This window comes from Macrosteles quadrilineatus, unplaced genomic scaffold, assembly GCF_028750875.1.
Source record: "Macrosteles quadrilineatus isolate MER2022 unplaced genomic scaffold, UCM_ALF_1.0 Scaffold_1__1_contigs__length_201487025, whole genome shotgun sequence".
NCBI classification, from domain to species: domain Eukaryota; kingdom Metazoa; phylum Arthropoda; class Insecta; order Hemiptera; family Cicadellidae; genus Macrosteles; species Macrosteles quadrilineatus.
In genome coordinates, this window is record NW_026542594.1 from 101,794,609 (window position 1) to 101,813,108 (window position 18,500).

Genomic DNA, 18,500 nt, shown 5'->3' on the forward strand with positions numbered 1-18,500 from the left:
TTACATATCATAGGCAAAAAGCCACAGTGGTTGACAACTTAGTCAGTGACTTTCGTAGTTATGTAATATCGAAATAATACACTAGCGCGCGCCCAGAATAACTAATAGCATAACCGCTGGCATTGTAGCGAGAAATAGTTCTTTCACCCGACAAACATTGACCACCAATCAAGTGAAGTTATCCAAGTGTCGAAGTGGTGTAGTGGTGTAGTGGTGTAGTGAGCAGTGTAGTGACGTAGGCGTCAGATCTGGGTTAGCCACTGCTTGTGTTTACGATCTGGGAATTAGTAAATTGAAGCCATAACTCTAATTTGTGTGACAAAAATCATGAGCTTGTTGTGGGTCTCTAACGGAGACAGGACACTAATGAAACTATAAACTGTCAAAGTAGGCTATTTCTGGAGATCTAGGCAATTACCAATTACGTTTAACACAAATTTTGACTGGTTAAGTAATCATATACACAAATTACCTAAAAGAAGCATGCTGCATACCGTTCAATGAGTTACAGGAATATGTCTCAAGTTCAACTTGACATGTCATAATAAACAGTTTTTATGAACTGTAACCATAAACAATTAATTGTGATTTTCACAATTTGAAAATATCAATATTGGAGTTTTGGAAATGGAATGATACGGCCATTCCCTGCTGGCATTGCAAAATCTGAAAGAAACCACCCAAAGAATAAGATTATAAGTTTTATGAAGGACGCACCAAATAGACGATGAAATGCTGCATTTTCAACTCATGTAACATTATTCTTTTGAATGGTACGTGTAGTAACTGCTTTTAGAGTAAATAAAAATTGCAATAGGGGTTTTAATAGGCTATCAACGCCTTAATTTTTATTTTTTGTAAAACTTCAAATGTGTAACTTGGTTTGAAGTAAACTTTAATAGAATACGTTATTTTATAGTTTTTATAGAAAAGTGAAAAATTTAAAAGAAACAACCCAGAGAATAAGATTGTAAGTTTTATTAAGGATGCATCAAATACATAATGAAACCATGAGAATGTAACATCAATGGAAGGTGTAAACATGTACATTAGCGTAGTCCTAGACTTCATTCTAACTACCACGAACAAGATTCTAAACTGTCAATATAAAATGCGAACGTTTGGTAAAGAATTACTTATTCTCAACCCAAGTGTACAAACTTTATTGTAATTGCTAAGTCATCCTAGTTTAATTTTGTAACTACGCCAAACGCTGAATAAACTTAACATCACACCGATGTACCTCACTAATAACAACCCCTATACCCTGAGGGGTGGGACTTATACAACTCATCAGAATAAGAGGAAACTGCTTTGATTGTCGATCTCCGAAGTCCAAAACAGCTGGCGAGGCATATAAAGGTCGCATCAAAGGTCGGGTCTGTAACCGGAGCTATGAACAGAATACCGTATCGATATACTGTAGTTCTTTGTTTGAAGTTCATTGTTGGTGATGGTGAGTTAATGTTGTTCAAAGGTTTATTGCGGACATTTTCCATCACGAAAGTAAAAAACAATACACAACGTTTCGGGATCTGGAATCTGATCCCGTCTTCAGGTGAAAAAACCTAACTAACACATTACAACTAACAATACACAAACGCCCAACCTAAGTTGGAATACACTACCGAGGGTAGTAGTCAAAAAATATGCACTGTATAGCAGTCAAGTCATGATACAACATGCAATTAATAACAAATCACAAAACACTATAATCAGTTTCATTGGTGGAGTCATAACGTACGGTGTTGTTAGTGTTCCATTGTGTGAGTTTTTTGTACGTAAACCTTTTATAGATTATAGTGTTTTGTGATTTGTTATTAATTGCATGTTGTATCATGACTTGACTGCTATACAGTGCATATTTTTTGACTACTACCCTCGGTAGTGTATTCCAACTTAGGTTGGGCGTTTGTGTATTGTTAGTTGTAATGTGTTAGTTAGGTTTTTTCACCTGAAGACGGGATCAGATTCCAGATCCCGAAACGTTGTGTATTGTTTTTTACTTTCGTGATGGAAAATGTCCGCAATAAACCTTTGAACAACATACTGTAGTTCATTGACTATCCCTAAGTTACAGTCTATTAATGTAATCTGTAAGGGGAACCTTTCCACCCAGAAAATTAACATATCAGGACACAATTGTTTTTGTTACTGATTCGAGAGATGAAATTGTGAGGTGTGAGGTTAAAATAATGTAGTCTAATAATAACGAAGAAATCAAGGCAATAAAGCATATAATTAAAAAAATAGTTCGTTGAATTTAAAAAAGCTTAAAACATAGTAAACTTATTCGATCGTTTGACGTCAACATCTTGTACAAAACTATGCTACTGTGCTGAATTTTATTTATTCCAATTAGATACGTTCCGCTTCAAAAATGCCTTGGCTGGTCCTATTTAAAATTAACATATTTATTGGCCTTGATTTTAAGTTTATTATTAGTCTTATGTTTAGTTCCAAATAAAGCTATGACATTTTTCATTCGCTAATTAGAGTAGACCCCGTAAAGATGTCCCGATTATACATTATGTATTTGGCACTTTGATGTTGGGAATGTGTAGGTCTATATACTACAACTCAATAGACATTACAAACAGATATTGAAATTTTGTTAAAGTTTGAATAGGCAAAAAGTGTGGTTATTTGTTTTAAATTTGATCGAGAGATAACTTAAGAACCCCTACTGCTAACACTGGTGTAAACAGACCTTTAATTCAGGTTGAATCAGCTGTAACAATTGGGCTGTAACAATACATGCAGCTGATCTCCGACAGTGATATGTAGCAATGTAGCCTGTATATTTGAGCGACAGGTGACAGATTACAATTATTGCAAGTCAAATGACGTCACGAAGCAGCTGTTTATGTTCTGGAGTGAGTTGAACAAACTTTAACAGCTGGTCGTTTGATGGCTGCTTATAAGTAATCGTCACTTGATTAAACATCAAACGTTACCCTGAAAGCTGTTCAGTTTATTTAGCTACGTGTATTCTAATCTCTGTTTATAATTATTTTTTGTCAGGAAAAGTTGAAAATCGGATTATTTTGAATAGTAATACGTAACGTATAAAGAGAAAAATTGACACCATTTTGTATTAAATATATTTTTATCGATAACATTGTGTGTAGATATTTGAACAAATTTCTCATATAGCAAATAAGCTATTGCACATTATGTTCTGTTTTCTAAAGTACTAAGACAGGAATAAACACGATAGCTGGTCTCGAATGTCTGTATCAAGAATGTAGCCTGTTTAGTAAAAAAATGTTAGGTATTGAATTATGTATTTATTCGAAAAAGTATTGATTTGGCTAATGCCATAACTAAATCACAATTCTACTCATGGTACGTATTTTGAAGTACAGGAAATGCGAATAATTTCACTATTGTTGTAATATTTGATATTTAACTAACTTGATTTTTTTATTAGTTTCGAATCATGTTGGCCTATATTTTTGTACTTGTCACCTTATATGTGTGGTATCAACTGAAAATAACCATAGCAAATGGTAAAAGGGTGGGCCAAGTTGAGAGTGGTTAATTAATCATTCAACAGCAGTGGGTCCAGTATGACGTCATCGCCAGCAGGCCACCTCAACAATGCATCAGCTGATCCTGACACGTTGGCGGAATTTCGCGGGAAACTGTGTACAAGACAGTATAGAAGAGACACTTTCTCTTTCTTGACATTGATTTATATGTCTAGCGCAGTTAACACTGTAACGAATGTATTGAGGCCAAACCGATGAAGAAAGATGAAATTAATGCAAAAGTGGTAGAGACAGTATATTTATGGGCAATTTGACTTTCAAATAATAATCTTTGATGGAAATAATGTATATTTTTGTTATATGAATCATTTTGCCCACAAAATCATGCTCGTTGGTTGTTCAGTAAAACGCCAATCTACAATCTATGAACCGATTCATATTATAATTTGCTTTTATGTCGGTACTCCATTACTTCCTTATTTCTGCATCACTCTTCATAAATAAGGTGTAACTTTAAAGCTTTAATCTTCCCCCACACCGTAAAATATATAATTCACTCATACTTCAGGAGTTTCTTGAAAAAATATATTTATTTTTTCATTTTTAAAATTTGAATTACAAATGTTTATGAACTTTTTTTGATCATAAAAAGTATTTTAAAGTATAATTTTTTTCAATCATTTTTCGATGATTTATTTATAAGGTGAATTAAATCAATCAAAACTTTTGTATATGAATACTTTGTCAACAGCTCGTTCAATTTATTCTCCGAACACTTTGTGTGGTCCAGCATGACGTTTGCAAGAATAACACCAAATGGATTAGACCATAATTTACCGTCAATCCCACCGATATCAAACGGTTTTATCTGTGGAAACATCTCCACGTTAGAGGCCCAAGTCTTTGGCATTCAGACGGAAGATGAGACACTTTGCTACTTCTATCAGGAAGCTACGAAAACTCAATAACAGTTATAATTTGTTCTTTTCTCCAGAAAACACCTCTACCTTGTATATGGGAATAAAAAATGAGTGGGCTTACATAAGAAATTATAGATATAAAGGGTTAGTTATAAAATGTGTTCCATAAGGATCAAAGTATAGGTAATTGAATTCGTAATTTAAAGTGTCTTCAACAATCAACATAGGCTATCCTTCGATAGTTGCGAGCTATACAGTGCAACTATATACCGTGGCTCTATGTATATTTGTATACCCCAAATCGTACCCTGTTTCCTGACACTTTGTTTTCCAAACAGGTGACCAATAAATATCACGTGGAATGATAACAGTGAGGTTGGATGTCACTGATAACACGATTGAACTGTGACTCCTTCCGGTTTACATCACCTACATCCTGTCACAAGCCACTCTACTAATTTCCTAAAGTGCGTTGAACTACACTTTGTGCCAAATGTTACAATGACATATCCACCTAGTTCGTGTTGATGTGGATATCACTTCACCATGACTATATGTTTTACCAGATGAGTCATCAATTGTATGCCAACAGTGCTGAAGTGGTTGGTAATGCTTTTACAGCGAAGACCTCTGTTTGCTTCATTAGTCTATAACAGAGCCACTTTATTGTCTCTTAGTCATAGATAAGGTTTCTCAACACTTAATTATTGTTTAGCTAGTAAAACAACGCAGTGTAGCCTACATGTCGGTCTCAAATGTTGTATAAATATGGGCGTCGGTTACAGGTTTATTAAATAAATTTAAAAAACGTTGTTCCCATAACAACAAATGAAACTAGTATTGACTGTTGGTTGTGTCATGTCATTTTCATCTACTGTATGCCACTTGTCAATAATGCTAGCGTTCTTGAATTGTTCCAGCACATTATACAACACACCACATGATAATACTGTATTACAGTATATTATAATTCATCAACTTGTTTTAAGCAGTTAACACATTTTTTTGTAATGGTAGCATAGACTAACCAACACAAGGGAGTATGTTTTATCTATGATAGTTTTGTTTGTTCGGAAACCTCAAACCTTGTAAACATTTTTAGTCTAGTGTTATTGGAGGGAAGAATGGTAGAGAAGAATGTGACTTTCTATAGGGCTTCGCCCTAAAGGGACTCTCTTCAAGATCCAGTGATGGTGACAACTCGCTCGTAGAGGAACTAAACAACCAGGCAGAGCAACAAAACACCGCCCTTTGTTCCTCCCGATAAAATCTCTTATTGCAACTAACAATTGCTTTCACTTCTTTTATCGACTAGCATAGGATTGAAATGTACGTAAAAACAACAAGAAGATTCCCATTTGTCTTTTTGAAAAAGCAGTATACAGTATAATATAGTTTTTTGTGGAGTCTTGTTAACAAAAAATGGATAGTTTACGTAATTTCTTTTACTATGACCACATTAGAGCTTAACACAGTTATCAGAGCTTCGTTAACTCCGTTGATGACAATGAATGGTTACATTATAGCATTATACCACTCTGAGGGTTGAAAACCGAGTTTGGAAACAAAAGCCAAGTTCTAGAGTGGAAGTAATTAATTTCATTCCAGACCACATTTATTTAGCAAGAGTTCCAGATTGCTTTGATTCTATTGAGCTAAACCAAAGTGTAATTAGGCTCCAAAAATATTATATTAATTAAGCCATCTCTTAGTAGCATTCTCGAATCTCATTAAAGAACAACACGGAAGTTATATAGAACAACAAATAACAAACATAACCAATTATCTATAGCCCGCGCATCAGTGGCGGTTCCAAGGGGTACAGGGGCTTTCCCCCCTTGGAGCCTGTAATGATAAATTTAAACATACATTTCGTCCTTAACACGCAATGTCATAAAACATACATAAATCAATGTAGTTTTTATTAAACTAACTAAGCGATGGCAGGAGTAGTATTAAGTTCCACATAGATAAACTTTGTGGGGCAATAGCACGACGAATAAAACAAGTTTACGCTATGGAAAGGGTTGTACGCATCATCCAATTTTTACAGCAGTCAGCTGTTGACATGCTAGGGCATAGGCGAGCGCGACAGCGAGGACGGGGAAACAGCTGATTTCATGTTCCTTGTTGTCAAATTGTCTGCTAGCTACTAACTTACACAGGAATCAGCCATCAGCAGTAGCACCAGTACGGTAGCTTATTACCATTGACTATATAAACCCTATAAGTAAAGTATTTAAGTTTATATAGTCAATGCTATTACTGAATTTGATACTATACATATTGTGACAGATCTATGAAATGGGGAATAAGATTGTATTATTTTGAATAATTTACAGTGTTCACAGTCACTGTGCATATTAGTAGTTATAGTCACTGCACATTCTATAATATAACTAAAAAACACACAAAAATAAACACAACTTTGAACTCAAACGAAAAACAAATACTTTCTCAACACTTTTGAAAAACTATATATTAAATTAAGTATCTGTACTTACCTCACAAATGACAGCGACTACATCAACAACAGCCAAGGCATGACAGAGTAGAGAGGCAGTCCCAGCAGTCAAGGGAACAACATGGGAGGTGCCTAGCCCAGAGTCGAGGGCGGTGTACAGGGAGGCGGCGCGGGCGAGGCCACAGGCCAGCCAGAACACGGAGGTGACGAGGAGGTACCTGGGCTGGTAGCGGGCCTCGGCCTTACAGTAGAGCAGCAGAGCTGGTGGCCAGGCTAGCAGGGCCGAGGTTGCGGCAAGGAGGCCGCGGACACCGAGGACAGCGGCGCAGACCTCAGCAGCGTGAGTGAGGAGCACCAGGAGTGACAACAGCGCTCGTAGTGAGTGACCAACGAACCTGCGGCTGCTGAGGCACTCATTCCTGAAAATACGGATCATTTAGAGAGGGAACAAAACTAAATAAGCTGTGACATGCGTCTAACATTGATACAGGGTGGCGCAGATGGATTGGGTGGTTTTAAAATACTTGTCAAACTGTCAATTTTAAAGGTATTGGATTGAAATAAAGTGTAAAACGTGTAGTTACAATGGAAGTTTATTGACAAAAAATTAGTTAAGTTAGTTTTTAAAAATTATATCAATTAAATGCCTTCCTTCTCGAGCGACGCATTCTTGGAGTCGGTCTTCGAGGTTCCGCATTTCTCGCTCAAGCACATCACCAGGAATTGATGTGATTTCGTTGTAAATTGCAGCCTTCAACTCCTGAATGGTCCGGGGTTTGTTCATGTAGACCCTTGCTTCAGGAGTTGAAGGCTGCAATTCACAACGAAATCACATCAATTCCTGGTGATGTGCTTGAGCGAGCAATGCGGAACCTCTAGGTCCGACTCCAAGAATGCGTCGCTCGAGAAGGAAGGCATTTGATGGATATAATTTTTAAAAACTTAACTAATTTTTTTTTCAATAAACTTCCATTGTAACTACACGTTTTACACTTTATTTCAATCCAATACCTTTAAAATTGGCAGTTTGACAAATATTTTAAAACCACCCGATCCATCTGCGCCACCCTGTACTTACTTGATGCTGGAGCAGCGCAGGTAGAGCAGAATGAGCAGTGCGAGGTAGGCGAAGCAGGAGTACACGGCGGTGTTGAGGAGGTCCAGGTGACAGCGCCAGCGGCTGTGCTCTTGGCTGTCCGTGAGGTTGCCGCTGGTACCGAGGCCGCACAAATCGTCCATCTCGTGCCTCACATGCCACAATCTGAACACGCAGACGAAGTGTAAAGTGAATGTTTCATAGGATCATAGACTGATAGAATTACATATATACCGACAGTAGTGCTGCGGTTAGCATAAGTTCTGGCGTCCATCGCTGGGAGCACCGTGCAGTTTAAACGCACGTGCTAAACAACTCCACGGCGCGGCGCTTCCAGCGGTGGACGCCAGAACTTAAGCTAACCGCAGCCCGGTCTATTTTTTATTCTATTTGCCTATGATAGACTGTAGTGAAAATGTAGGCTATAAAAAGGTCACTTTATTATAAGACACGACGAGAGTAGGTTTGTTACTAAACCATATTACAATAATTTACAATTTATATAGAGTTGAATGGGTTTCAGCTGCTTACAGGTAGATCTATTGATAACGTCCGAACGAAACAAACCTCATTTTAAAGCGACCATTCAGAAGGCCATTGGGCGCTGGAACTATGAAGTGAAAAAAACAAGACAGATAGTGGAGGGACATATCTTGTCTTGTTTTTTAACTACATAGTTCCAGCGCCTTTTGCCTTCTAACTGATCACCTTTAAAATAGGTTTCATGTCATTCGGACGTTTATCTATTGATACTATCAGACTCCACCTATGGTGCACTTAAATGTTGAAGTATTCCCTGAAAAAGCTCAACAGCTTTCTCTACTCTTCGTTATATAAATTAGAGTAGCTCTAACGTAACCTCGTTTTTATTGAATATCCTACTAATATTATCAATGAGAAAGTTTGGATGTATGGATGTATGTATGTTTGTGACAAGTAAACGCAAAAAATACTGGTTGGATTGGGCTGAAATTTGGCATGATGATAGCTCACATTCCCGATTTACATATAGGCTACAGTATTCTTATTTCAAAAATCTTTTAGGGCTCCGCCTTAGTGGCTCTGCAGTTCCCCATGTTAACCTTATGAGTATCTATCTATAATATTAAAACGAAACAGTGTTTTTTTATTTCACGATTCTGAATCAACCACTCGACGGATTTTCATGATTTTTGTGTTGAAAGAAAGATAATTTTGAGAACTAGGGAATGTCGAAGCCATAAATTTAGTTTATGGTCCCAGATTTTTAGAAATTAAGTTTTAATTTTTAAAAAGTCTAGCAGCCGACGCTAAGATTCTAAACTAGCTTTTGGCATAAAATAATTTGCTTAACATAACAGCTGTAAACATTCAGCTTTTGTGTCACAAATTCAGCATTTGGATAAAAACGTAAAGACATACTTAGGGTTGACTTATTTACAATACTATGTATAATGCAAATCATTGATACGTTCAATTCTTCTGTAAGAGGATGACAGATTAATTAAATTATACATAGTAAAATACTAGGATGTTCAAATTATTTTTTTAAAGCAATCTTTGTAATCTTCGATTTGTTTTAGAGTAATATAATTTGTTTTAACTAACAGCTGGTTAAATATAAACTATGGAACTATGAGGTTATTTTATTTACTATTATTTTGTCATTGATTATAGGAAATAAGTAAGATTAGTAGAGATAAATTAGACCACAGTTTAAAATAGTTTAGACCAAAATTAATTGAACCACAGTACAAATCGAGGCTCTGTACACGAGTCTTAATAAAAAAGGATAAATGCAAATTATTTTACTATTCCACTTTTCGAGGAAAGAATAGAAAAATAACAATGTTTACATGTTTTAATTCTTCATGGTCGCTTTTTGTTTACAATTTATGTTTGTCTGCTTTAACTTTGTTTGGATTTGGCCCGGAAATATTGATGTCATAAAAAGAAGATCAAGAATAATCAGGAATCACGATTTTAAATTACCACCACAACCTCAGCCGAGTTTTATACAAAGATTGAACACAACGTCAACATTGACCTAGGATACTGCAATTAAACAAACCATTCTTTTATGAAATCGTGTTCAGTGTGGTTACGTTTGGGGGTGCCTATCAGCGCCCCCAAACGTGAAAATATCACTTTTATTTCAACTATGAATATATTGTAGTTTAAATTAACTAATATGGGAAATTACGATGTACACTTATTCAATGAGGGTGGGTAATTATTAAGGATAGAACTGATCAAGGCTATTAAAAGATAACGGTATGGATAATAAACATTGACAATTACGTCATTAGCTTTACTAGCGTGTTTGCTTCTTATATTCCTGCTACATGTGACCAGTTCTTTTAGTAATCGTGGGTTCTTTTTTTTTTCAAATGAATGTTATTTGAACCAAACAGCTGTTTCAAAACAAACTGTTATTGTTTTTACTTTTCTTTGTTTACACTTATTTATTTAGCAATTAATGCAGTGAAATTGATATAAAGGATAGGTGTGACGATTTATGTGTACTGTGAATTTTATTGGATATTATCGTTTTATTTTAGGTCGTTTCTATTCAGAACTACTGGGAATTGTGTATAGTAGTTGTATTGTGGTGATAATAATTATGGAAGAGGCAGGTATGCTATGGAAGGTGGTATCGTTGACTAAGTCTATACACTTCTCAATTGACTATTACTCTCTCTACTGTAGGCTACTTATAATCAGTGTGCGTCTGTGCGAATCGGCTGCAAATCTCACTTCAACGCTTTTCACATAGCAAAAATTGCAGAACTGCTGTTTTATTGTAAAATTATCGGATCTAAAATCCATATCGTATAGGCCTATGATGGAATAAAAACATATTTGGTCACACTGCATTTGTTTACAAGATGATTTTTCACATTAAAACTGCACAAAAACTTTGTCTTTATGTGTAAACTAGCTGATCTGAATTGTACACGGTTTTAACTGACTACTGAATTCCCGTACATAGGACGGGCTAACACCTCGTTCATATTTAAAGGGAATTAAAGAATTTAGCCAGCTGTTTCAACTAAAAGAGTTGGTTCTATGATATGCAAAAGCATTACAAAGTTATAAGATTTACCTACAGGGTGCATCACTATTATTTTTTCATTATTTATGAAAACAGCTTATTTTAAATAAGCAGAAACAAAAAAACTGTTATACGCAATGAGAACTGTCAAAGTAGGATTGTTTACAGTTATTTTTATGTTTTAAATTTCATGAGTAATTTGTGATATTTTGCAAATGTTTAATAATCTACCTTTTCTATTCTGTAGGTGAAGTGCTAGAACATTATGGCTATGGTATATGAGAAATACTATAGCATACCGTAGATTTGAGGAAGCAAATTTTCTCAAACCATGTTTTCTCACATTGCAAACGCAAAGATCGAGTATAACTGCAATAAGCATTTTATACTTATATGCCAACCCCGTACGAAGGACGGGTACTCTGCTAGTATTATTATACTTTTACTTTATGAGTTTCTACTTCATTAGATGGTCGCCATTTCAGTGTAGTATTAAAAGTATTAAAAAGTGTTTTACTTTTATTTTAAATAAATAATGCGATAAATTAAAATAGGACTATATTTTACTGTAATGTGTTAACAGTTATAAAAGTTGCTACTTTATCTCTTTTTATGTGCTTTGGTACTTCTTAGATCATGTATGTTTATTGCAATGTATTATACAATACTTTATTTGACAGGCTACCGTACTATTTCCTGTTTTTAATTGTCATTTAACTCCACTAAAGTAAATGTTTTACTTTCCTCTTCCTCTAGTAGCCTATATTTCCTCCCATAAATCAAGTTGAATGCATAGTCAGTAACAGCATTGCGGCTTTTTACTCATCAAAAGCTCATCTCATCTCCCCTCATAGCAGAGTGACAGCCGAGAGGACCAACTTCCGAATTAGAGTTCCCCTCAATAACCGGGGCGGCATAGAGTAACGCTATATGTGTGTAACGTTCGTGCCTCGCCGCCGCCACAGAGCACGAACTACCAGCACGAGCCGCACACAGTAAACAAACAAATACTTCGATACGTAGTGTTTATTTGGATACAGTTGGATCTTTAACTAGAATCGGTAAAGGGATGTTGGACTATCTTTGACAATAAACTTCGTTGTTTGTAGGCTGATCACGTGTTCATACTTCTCAAATTTCAAGGTTAAACAAAAACAGTTATATTAAAGTTACATACAAGTACCTTTTTTTTATAAAATAACTTGACCATTAGAGTGTTTTTACCGTGAATTAGAAACGTAATGCATATAAATCAACTAACGATAAGTAATTGTTATATTAGTGCTTCCAAATTTTAAGTGCCTATTTCGAAAAACATCAACTAACTGATATTATAATAGGTTACTAGCTGTTTGCCATTAAATGTTGTTGTACAATTTATACTGTTAATCATTATATTAAAAGAATAAGGAGTACGGTTCTAGTGCCTGAGATACTAGATAAACTGTTCGGGTTATAAAGGGCTTGTTTAGTTTTAAATCTCTTAAATTATAGATGCATCTTTTAAAAGGTTTCATTCGAGTGGCCAGGATAAAAAATCCCTTAGAATCTAAAATCTCAGAATCCAAAGGAAGAAACGAGAGAAGCCTATATGTACTGAAGGTTTTGACCGATTTAAATGACAATTAACAGCTAATTGTATCACAAATAATTCGCCAATGCATCAGATAAGTAAGTTTACTACCAAATAGGCTGATATTATGTGATGGGCTTAGGCCCGTATTACACTATCATAGTTCTATGACATATATCTATTATCATATGTCTTTGATGAAAATTATTACAGTGTAATGTACCAACTATTATAATGGTTTTGAACTATGATAATATGTTCTCCTTGAGAGAACATATTATCATATATTTGATAATTGAGCGGAGCGAGCGAAGCGAGCGAAGCTCTTTGAGATCGGACCTTATGCAAACTATGTAATCAATTAACTCAATAACGGCTGAACATATTGAATCCAAACTTACCAGGGGTATTTCGACAAATATTTTTGATGTTTCGAAACAAACAAATTTCAATTTGATGATACCTGTACAATTTAAGACTGAGATAAAATTTGCAATGTTTAACATGAGTCTTATGAGTTGCCATGATGGTTACGAGATAACAACGTAGATGTAAACAAAGAATTGTAGCGTATGCGACTTGACATTCTGTACCCACGGGCACCTCAGCTTGCACATGCACATATGGCCTATTTACAAAAGACAGTACAAAAGAAAAGGAGTCCGATGAATACCATTAAGCGTTCATTAACAATACACCGATTCGCATAATTTCTGGCGGCCTTACTGAATTATTCTAAGCAGATTATTTCATTTAATTGTTGTTATTAGTTTTGTGGTTAATATTAGTCCGGAGTGTAGTAACTGTTTATTACGATTAGATTAAGGTATCTGTTATCCTAAAATGCTATGAGAAGGGAGGGAAACAGGTCCGCGACGTAGGAAGTCGTGAAAGAAGCATTAAAGGTAAGCGGTCCGGAGTGTGGGAACTGTTTATGACGATTATATTAAGGTATCTACAATCCTAAAATGCTATGGGAAGGGAGGAAAACAGGTCCGCGGCGTAGGAAGTGGTGAAGGAAGTAGTAATGGCAAGTAGTCCGGAGTGTGGGAACTATTGATGACGATTAGATTAAGGTATCTGTTATCCTAAAATGCTATGGGAAGGGTGGGAAAGAGGTCCGCGACGTAGGAAGTCGTGGAGGAAGCAGTAAAGGTGAGCGGTCCGGACTGTGGGAACTGTTTATGACGATTAGATTAAGGTATCCACAATCTTAAAATGCTATGGGAAGGGAGGGAAACAGGTCCGCGACGTAGGAAGTGGTGAAGGAAGTAGTAGAGGTGAGTAGTCCGGAGTGTGGGAACTGTTTATGATGATTAGATTAAGGAATCTACAATCCTAAAATGCTATGGGAAGGGAGGGAAACATGGTCCGCGACGAAGGAAGTGGTGAAGGAAGTAGTAAAGGTGAGTAGTCCGGAGTGTGGGAACTGTTTATGACGATTAGATTAAGGTATCTACAATCCTAAAATGCTATGGGAAGGGAGGAAAACAGGTCCGCGACGTAGGAAGTGGTGAAGGAAGTAGTAAAGGCGAGTAGCCCGGAGTGTGGGAACTGTTAATGACGATTAGATTAAGGTATCTGTTATCCTAAAATGCTATGGGAAGGGAGGGACACAGTTCCGTGACGTAGAAAGTCGTGATGGAAGCAGTAAAGGTAAGCGGTCCGGAGTGTGGGAACTGTTTATGACGATTAGATTAAGGTATCCACAATTTTAAAATGCTATGGGAAGGGAGGGAAATAGGTCCGCGGCGTAGGAAGTGGCGAAGGAAGTAATGAAGGCGAGTAGTCCGGAGTGTGGGAACTGTTAACGACGATTAGATTAAGGTATCTACAATCTTAAAATGCTATGGGAAGAGAGGAAAACAGGCCCGAAACGTAGGAAGTGGTAAAGGAAGTAGTCAAGGCGAGCAGTCCGGAGTGTGGGAACTGTTTATAAGGATTAGTTTAAGGTATCTGCAATCTTAAGATGCAATGGGAAGGGAGGGAAACAGGTCCGCGACGTAGGAAGAGGTGAAGGAAGTAGTAAAGGCGAGCACTGTGGAGTCTGGGAACTGGAAACCAATTGTAACAGTTCGATTTCTGTATCTCAAATTGAAATACTGAAATGCTATGAGATGGGATGGAAAGATGTCCAAGGGTCCAAGACATAGGAAATGGTTAATGAATTAGTAAATGCTAGCAGTGCGGAGTGTGGGAAATGTTGTTGACAATTAGATTAATGTAGCCTATTTAAAATACTAAAATGTAAAATGCAATGGAAAGAGATGACAACATGTACACGACGTAGGAAGTAGTAAAGTTTAGAATCACAAAGTGTGTGGGAACCGTTTGTGGCAGTTAGATTAATGTATCTGTAATACTTAAATGCTATGAGAAGGGAAGGAAACAATGACGTAGGAAATGGTAAAGGAAGTATTAAAGGCTGGCATCGCAGAGTGGGGGAATGATTTTCCCCGAGCAAAGCTCGGTCTCCAGGTACTTAGTTTATAAACAGTAAAAGAGAGTATTCAAATTGAAAACTATAGAAACTGTATTTCCGAAGCAGGAATTCAGTATTTTCAAATATTATTAACGATAGCCTATCCTAAATAAATAGGCTACAGTGATTTGCTGGGCTTGCACACTAAAGTCCAGTTGCGACTACAATAAATATATAATTACCTAGAATTTTATAGAAGTCCACTTTAACTAAGGCGTGTAAATAATTGGTTAGGCTTGTTCAGTTACGATTACGATGCGTAGGCCTAATGCCTAGACTGCTAGGCCTATACAGAAGTTCAGTTATAGCTATTTATTATAATTAAATATTTAACTACTGTAAACTTGTTAACTTGTGTTGTCCAATTTTTTACTTATAAGTGTGTAAATAATTTTCTCTGTGCAGATATACAGACACAGTTACAATTACACATGCCAATGTTGTAAATATATGTTCAGTAATTTATGTCTGTTTGTTTAAATGTATATATTTTTTATTTGAAAGTCTGACGCCATCAATCCCTTTGGGGTAAAAGATGAAGATAATAAGGTAATAATTACAAAAAGTAGAGCCTAGACTGCTTGGTCTGTACGGGAGTCCAGTTATACAATAAGCGTGATATAATATTCTTATTTTGTTCTGTAATACTATAAGATGAATTATTACAGCTAACAGAACAGCATGTTGGCATATTTATGTCAGGTTGAAAATTTAGTACAACCCAATAAATAGGCTTTACATCAACACAGTGCAGGTTCTCAAATTAAATTGCCATAGCCTAATATAAAAACGTCTTTTATATTTGATTTTAATACTTACTTCAATACTTACTTACTTACTTGCTAATTATTATAATTACTATGGTATTGCTATATATAATCACCTTCTTCTGTCATTCTGTTCGCTGAGCAAAGTTTACTAATTGGCTAAATATTTTAGTTGGAGAAAATGAGAAGGAAGCCTATAGGCCTATTACATAAATGGGAGCTAAACAAACATTAGGATATTGACAAAATAATACTTATCTTTATGCTATTACAAACACACAGTTTTACTATTACTCATATATACAAGTAAAAATCAATGATCTAATTGAAACAGCTGACTGGATTCATATTTCCTTCAACTCTTCCAACCAACCACGAGAATTCAATTGGATTGTTGTTATGGTGACGTCATCATGTATTCAATTTGAATCATGAAAACAAATTAAAGTTATTTGTTTATATTAAAGCTTGCTTACTCCGCTCAATTGGCGGACCTGAGGCCGCATGCCTAGTATAATATGTCATAGAACTATGATAGTGTAATACCGGCCTTAGAAAAAAGATTCTAGTATGGTTTATAAAATGGAGTGATTAAGCTGCCGAATGTTATAAAACCAATTAAAGTACTAAATTGATTATAATTTCTTCTAAAATAAACTTTTCTTAGTAAGTAATGCAACACAGTCACTAAGACGTGCTAAGTCGCTAAGAGACCTAACTCAATCCAAACCATTGTATTTAATGGAAAACACAAAATATATTGTAGAGTACAACAGCCAAAGAAGTTCATTGTCGAAAATGCTTGTAGTTTAAAATACAACTGTACATAGCCTAAGTGCTTTAATTGATTCACACAATATGAAATACATACAATTGTTCGTTAGATATCTTGCCAACTTCACGAAACTAACTTCTCCCTTATCAGTTTCTAACAATGCTTCTACCAAAATGGAAAGTTGTAATTGAAGGGAATGTATATTATGGCAGTAGTTTTGCGGTATGATACAAATAAACCATTTACACATACGTTTTTGAACAGGAAATTAATATAATGCGTTATATGTTTTCGCAAAATATTATTTGTGTTCGGGTTTATGCGAGAATCGCAGAGTATGTCTCCGTTTAAAAAGTAGAAAAGTCATTTATTAAATGAAAAAGATAACCTAGGGAAATAATTAATGATAGTTACGGTAGTTATAATGATTATATTAATGAAATAAACTGTATCATCACTTTGTAGGGTTGTCATTATTCAACCAATCTTTATTATCCGTTAATAGGACAATCCAACAACTAATACTTGCGCAAAGGTGAAAATTGACAATTTAGAGGAGGCAATTTTGAACGGAGTAGACTATAGATGATGATAACATACGAATAAAGTTATGGTGTATGGCTGGAGGTAAAATAAATTGATGTCGTGACCTCAAACAACGAGATGGTCATTCTATTTTTGCAATCGGAAGTTATAAGAAAATCTGCTTTCCACTAAAGCTAAAGACAAGGCAAAATACACCGAATGCTACAGCCATAACAATTAATCAGCTGATATAAGCTGTTGTTAAGGCGGGAAACTTTCTAGGCGTTGTCACCCCGCCGACGCGATGGGTAATGGTTAGCTGGTCCCGTAATCCGAGGGTCGAAAAAGGTTGGGACAATAAAACGACTCCACTGGTCCCGAGAGGTCCAGGTAGTTTTGGGGCGGCTAATCCAGTGGGGCAATGAGGCATGAAGCGTGATGTAAACAAACAATAAATACTTGCAGTCCTGTCCTCGGCAATGAATAGTGCGAATTTTCGAATTCCCTCGCCAGGTCATCATCCCATCGCGAAGCTCTAAACAATGCATCACTTCACTCTAAAAGTCAACAACAGCAAATACTTGCAGCGCTCTCGGTATCAAAGAATGTTGCGAATTTGGGGTTTTGTAGCACTCACCTACCATAAGGGGAAGTTGATAAATATACCTTTAAACATCTATGAGAGAAGTAAACAAAATTGAGTACAAGAGGTAGTACTGTAATGGTAGGGATATTTATGTTCAAAATAAAATGTTAAGGGGAGAGAAGGAACGTGGAGGAAAAAGAAGACTGTAGCAATGAAATACTTCATTGACAAAAAGCTAGAATCTCTTTCAACAGGGGAGATCGACCTGGTCACTTTTAGCGAATTTCCCCTATAGGGAATAGGCTATTACCGTAGTACTCATGGTGAGACCTGGACCCGGGACCGATTTATTTTTTCGTTTTGAGGTCCCTAGAGGCAAAAAACACAATCCGTTCAAATTCATATATAACACCACACCGTCCGTTAGCGCGATAACTCGAGCAAAAATGTTTCGATTTTGATGAAATTTGGTACAAACGTGTAAAATTATGTGTATTCGAATGAGTTCGCGAACCAGCATGATCGGACTATGGGAACAGGGGTTTATGGGGGGTTTTATGGTGTTTTCCCATTTTTGACCCTAAAAACTAAAAATTTAGCAATTTCTTTTCAAACCATTTTGTAGAGCTTAAAAACAAATTATTTAGTATATTGAAGCGTTATTATGCGCCTAATTGTTACGGAGAAAATTCCAAAAATCTGTTATTTTAAAATTCCCATGTTATTCTTATGGAGAATAAGTTAACTGTTGTAGTTTGCTTGTTCATGAACATATTTTGATCAA

At 35.9% G+C, this 18,500-nt stretch overlaps 1 protein-coding gene across 1 annotated transcript in view; it reads right to left on the bottom strand.

Annotated features, from left to right (window-relative positions):
- LOC128999339 (ATP-binding cassette sub-family C member Sur-like) overlaps window positions 1-7,043 on the bottom strand; it is a 35,584-nt gene extending 28,541 nt beyond the window's left edge. The window contains exon 1 of the mRNA XM_054425788.1: window positions 6,919-7,043. The gene's annotated coding sequence lies outside the window, so the exon portion shown is untranslated. The remainder of the gene's footprint in view (window positions 1-6,918) is intronic.
- Window positions 7,044-18,500: the final 11,457 nt, after the last annotated feature.